Source organism: Sapajus apella, unplaced genomic scaffold (genome assembly GCF_009761245.1).
Source record: "Sapajus apella isolate SASKATOON/1434 unplaced genomic scaffold, GSC_monkey_1.0 scaffold117, whole genome shotgun sequence".
In the NCBI taxonomy this organism is placed as follows: Eukaryota; Metazoa; Chordata; class Mammalia; order Primates; family Cebidae; genus Sapajus; species Sapajus apella.
This window is the reverse complement of record NW_022437057.1, coordinates 1,226,067-1,231,591: the sequence shown is the minus strand read 5'-3', so window position 1 is coordinate 1,231,591 and position 5,525 is coordinate 1,226,067.

The window sequence follows — 5,525 nt, the reverse complement described above, 5'->3', positions numbered from 1 at the left end:
AAAAAAAAAAAAAAAACCACAGAGGCAGAGGTTGCAGTGAGCCGAGATAGCGCCACTGCACTTTAGCCGTGGTGAGAGTACAAGACTCTGTCTCAAAAAACAAAAAACAAAAAACGAAAAAACCCCACAGAGGCAGAGGTTGCAGTGAGCCGAGATAGCGTCACTGCACTTCAGCCAGGGTGAGCGTACAAGACTCTGTCTCAAAAAAAAAAAAAAAAAAAAAAAAAAAAACCGCCAAAGCCAAAACCAAACCAAAACAAAAAAAAGGAGTAGCTTGCAAGTGTGCAAGACAAATTCCCTAGCCAGAGTTCTTAGCTCATACCTCATCCTCTCCTCCTACTCATCACTTTGCTGACCCCTCTCTAGATCATGACCGACCACATCTAAGACACAACTTAGCTGGTGCGCTAGAGCAGAAAGAGTGAGAGGGGTCTCTAGGTGCAGCCTTGAGTCACAGGCAGGCTGGGAGGAAGTGGGAGCTCAGGGACCAGGGACTGTGTCTTGAGTTGTGAGAAAATATCTGAACGGTAGATTCATTAGGTCTCTCCTGGCTTTAATGACCAGGGCGGGAGGAGAGAGGTAATAACGAGTGACATTTATATAGTGTGTTACGGTTTACATAGCTCTTGCATGCACATTACCTCATTTAATCCGGAAGGAGCGCAGGGTGGGGTTGAAGCTCGTGGCCCTGGACTTTGCCTGTCTGGGTTTGCATCCTGGCTCTACGACTTACTATGTGACCCTGGCCTATTTAGGCATCCCACAACCCAGTTTCCTTATGTGTGCAATGAAGGCACTGATAGTAACTGTCCCGTATACTTGCTGTGATGATTAAATAAGGCTATGCCCCTAAAGCACTTAGAATAGCATCTGGAGCATAGTAAACACTAAATAAAAATTGGTGCTTATTACTCAGTCCTCTCAATAGGCCCAGGAGATGTATAGACATATTCCATTTTATAGGCAAACAGAATGGGGCTCAGAAAGATACAGTCCACCTGTCTGAGGTCACAAGGTAGAGAAACAGGGGTGAGGGGCAGGGCTAGCCCTAGGTCTCTTTGACTCCCAAAGCCTGGTTCTTTCAGGTCCTTCATGCTACTTCCTGTGACATGCACTTACTCTAGGCTCAAAGGCAGAATAAACTGTAGCAGGCTCGTGCCTTTGAGCCTAGTTTAAAAAAAGATCACTTGGGTCCGGGGCTGTTTTAATCCCAGCACTTGGGGAGGCCGAGGCAGGCGGATCATGAGGTCAGGAGTTCAAGACCAGCCTGACCACCATGGTGAAACCCCGACTCTACTAAAAATACAAAAATTAGTGGGGCGTGGTGGCACACACCTGTAATCCCAGCTACTCAGGAGGCTGAGGCAGGAGAATTGCTTGAACCCAGGAAGCCACTTCTCAGGTATACAGGAGGTAGCTCTGCTTGAACCCGGGAGGCAGAGGTTGCAGTGAGCCAAGATCACACCACTGTACTCCAGCCTGGGTGACAGAGAGAGACTCCAATTCAAAAAGAAAAAAAGAAGATTACTTGTCTAGATGAGCTAAGGCCCCAGTGAGATACTACAGCTGAGTAACTAAGCACTTTCTACTCCACCAGAGTATGATGAAAATGTAAATAATTGTTATTATTGATATGTTAACAAAGTATTTTGATTTTTTTCCTAGCATTTATTTGCCCCCTTTTGGGGACAGCATCCCAGTATCCCTAGGAAAGCCACACTTCCTCCACTCCATCGGTGCTTCCCTGGGGCTGACTGTATCCCTGGCTGGAGGGATGGACGGAGGACACAGGTCTGGCCAATCAGAGCAGTGCATCCCCTCAGCCACAAGGCTTAGCTCAGGAATGGGCACGTGACATAGTCTGCGAGACAAGGCCTAACTGCAGGACTTTGGTCACAGCCACTGGGGAAGAAGCATTTCCTTCCTTCTGGCCAGGCTTGGCAGATAGGATAGGATAGCTTGGCACTTCTGAAGCCACCCAGCCTCACAGTGGGGTTGGCCTGCCCGAGAATGGGGCCAGCCCAGAGGCAAGCCAAGTAGACAGATGGAGAGATGTAGTCCATGTCCCCAAATGTAACTGAACCTGGGACTAGGGCTACCTGTTTTTTCTATTATGCTGTCTTGTCCTAAGCATCTGCTAGGTTTCCACACTCAGCTTTATGGCCGTTGCACCCTCCTCATATCCCAGAAGCTGCTTGGAGGAAGTGGGGGTAGCTTTATAGGACAGAGCAGGAAGGCTCTGAGGTAGGGCGTGATTTGGCTCAAGCGCACAGGGACTCCAGACCCTTCCTGCTAAGGGTACAGCCGCTCTACTAATAAGGCAGGCTCAGGGCCTGGATGAAGCCCCTGCCCTCAGGCATCGATGCATTCTCTCATGGGAATGTCACAACAAAAAAATTGGGTGCCCCAGGAAACATGTCGTCTTTGGCTCCATCCCTCATCTCCCTCAATTGTCCTCCTGACAGCCAGATTGGAGCCAAACTGGATTTATTGCATTTCACAATTCTGTTGAACCAATTTGTGGATTAAGAAAACAAATGAAATCCACATTTTTATTTGACACCATCAAAAATAGGACATGCAGACAGGAAAGGGACATTCTGGTCTTGCAGTACATTGAGTGGAGCCCTAATCCTTGCTTCTCAGAAGTTTCTGTTGGTGTTGTTTCCTGTCAACTTGATTGTCACAGACCTTTGGAAGCTTGTCCCCACATCTTCTCTGAGACCTGGGATCCTTACGTTGAGGCTGAGCACCCACACCTGGGATGTGATTCCTTTCTGCCCTCACCCCATCATTCTCTCTCCAGTTTCCCTGCGATTTCCTCTTGGCCATAGCCTGGTGTAAGTTCCAGCATTTTTGTATAGCTGTTCTAGCAGATTTTCATTTTAGTGCCAACCCAAGCGCTCTATCCCTTCCTTGAACTCTTAGTTAGGCCAATAAATATTTATGTAGCTCATTGGCAATTAATTAGGTGCCTTTGGCACTGCATCCAATGGCTTGTAAATCAACATAGAGATTTCACTTCCCCCATGTTTGCTTCTTGGCTTTCCAGCAGAAAGACAAGCTATGAGTAGGCAGGGAACGTGATTTCTACTTCTCTGTGTATGTGTACCCTACATGTAGTAGCATGCAATGAATATTTATGGCCTTATAAATTTAATCGGCATATGATTACTTAACAATAAAGCAAGGACTTTTCCAGAGAGAAAAGACATCATCTTGGCTGGGCTGGATGGAGGGTAGGCTGCGAAGAGCACTGATTACACAGATTTAGAGTGAGGGCTCTGATGCCAGACAGGTTAGAATCCTGGCTCCCCACTTACTGAGCATGTGATGTTAACCATGATGCAATCTCTCTGTGCCTCAGTTTCTACCTCATAATCTAGAAAAAGCAGTAGCACTTGACTAAACCCTAACGCAGGAATGATACACAGGAAGCATGCTCTAAATGTCAGCTATCACGATTTTATTATTTCCTCCGAATAAGACTTGTATTCTTAAGAAATACACATGCTGTCACACAGGTAGCCTTTACCGCATCCGGTTTTTGTCTAGAGTATCAGATTCTTATCTTTAAAAGGTGAATAATCTGAATGATTGTGATTTTTTCCCCTCATTATGCATGTTAAAGGAAGAAAAAACAGGCTGATGAAAAAACACTTAAAAAAGAAAAATCTGGAATAAACCAATGTAAGCAAAATAGGAGAACCCGAGGGAGGATGAGGAAGGTTGCCAATATACCCATGAAGGAAAAGAGAGGTGGGGGAGAAAGCCATCAATTAAAATTAATTAAACATTTTTAATGATCTCTGATGCTGACCTCATGCTCCAGGTGCCTAAAACAAAGGAAAGAAAGGCAGCTAATTGGATCTTCATGACATTTTTCCCAACTGGCCACTTTCCCTTTAACAAGACCAAGCCTGTCTCTTCCACTGTACTCTTCGTGGGATAGCTGGGTCAGTACCTAAAATCACGGCTCAGACGTCCCAAGGCCTGGCGAGTAGCTGTCTAGACCCAACTCCCTGGCTAGGTGGATTAAACTTACTGCACCCTGAGTCTCTGCGTTTCTTGCCAGCTCCAGCCCAGCAGTCTATTCCAGGCCTCCATGTCTCACGTGGAAAACTGCAGTGCTTGCTAAGTGGTCTTGTTTGTTATCCTCTGAAATCACCTTGTCTTGACTTTTCTACTTGTTATTTGTTTCCCCCATTAGCCTATAAACTTCTCTTTCCCAGCGGCTGGCACATGCATGGCCCAATAAACATTTCTTCATTGAAGGGAAGGAGCTGTGAATAGTGGCCTCCTCAAGCAAAGAACATTCTCTCTCCCAAAGGGAAATCTACTTTGTCGATATGAAAGTGAGTTTCTTAATAGGTCTATGGGGAAACATTTTGCTAACCCCATCCAAATCATAACAGACTTCAAAGTCATAAAGGCAGTACTATGCTTCCTTTTAAGTGTGTCATTTGTATTTTTTCACACCCAGCAATGGTGAACTATCCCCCAATTATTATTTTGTGCTTTTGGGGCAGGCCGACCCATTCACCTATGGGGACTCTGGTGGCCAAGCACCTCCCACCTCATTCTCAGCAGTTGTTTTTATCTGCCTTTCTTCACAATGGCCCTAGCTCAGGTCTGGGAATCTGCCCAGGGTCTGACCTTTGAGTGTCTGTCTCATGCAGTTCTGCTGCCCTGGTATTGACCCTTAGGACACGAAAGTATACTCTCTGCCACATTCATGACCACCTTGGGTGATGTGTCAAGGCATCTTAGTACAGCCCAGAGCTCCGTGGAAGGAAATGGTCCCAGGCTGCTTCCTGTTTGAGGTAGCTCTGTTCTGGATCACTTGGTCTTCCCCTCTCCCTCCTACCACTGCTGATTGCATCGTGGCAATCACCCCAAGGTCATCCCAAAGTCAGGCTGGTTTGTAGAGCCTGGCTTGGCTCAGGAGCCCCAGCCAATGAGATGGGTCAGTCATATCCCAACTGCCTCTCCTGGGATTTGACTTGGGGAATGTGGGCAGAATCACAGTCAGTAGAAGTTGGTAGGTAAGTGGCAGCAGCCACAGCGGGCTAGGGGTAAATCAGAGTTACGACACATCAGAAGCAGACGCGCAGAGTTGAAGACGAGATAACGAAGCTTGGAAGCAGGAAGAGATGGGGCAGACACACAGAGGAAGCCAACATTGGAGAGCGGCAACATAAAGGTGGCGTGCTGGAGGAGAGCTCCAGGATTCCTGCAGCTGGGCACTGGAGCCATCCTGAACTCTCAAAGACCTCCCTGCCCCAGTCTCCACCATTCCAGGTCCTGGCATCCCCCTGGTTTTGGGGCAGATTTTGGTTCCCTTGTAGCACCATAATAAACTCATTGCCCGAGTTATTCCAAGTGACTCCCTGTTCTTTATGGGCTCACAAGCCAACGCACCAAAAGTAGCCACCATCAATGGGTTAAGGGCCCACACCAGCATGGCGAGGACAGGGGAGGTGCCCAAATAGCTAGCTCCTCTGCCTCAGAGGCTCTAATACCCA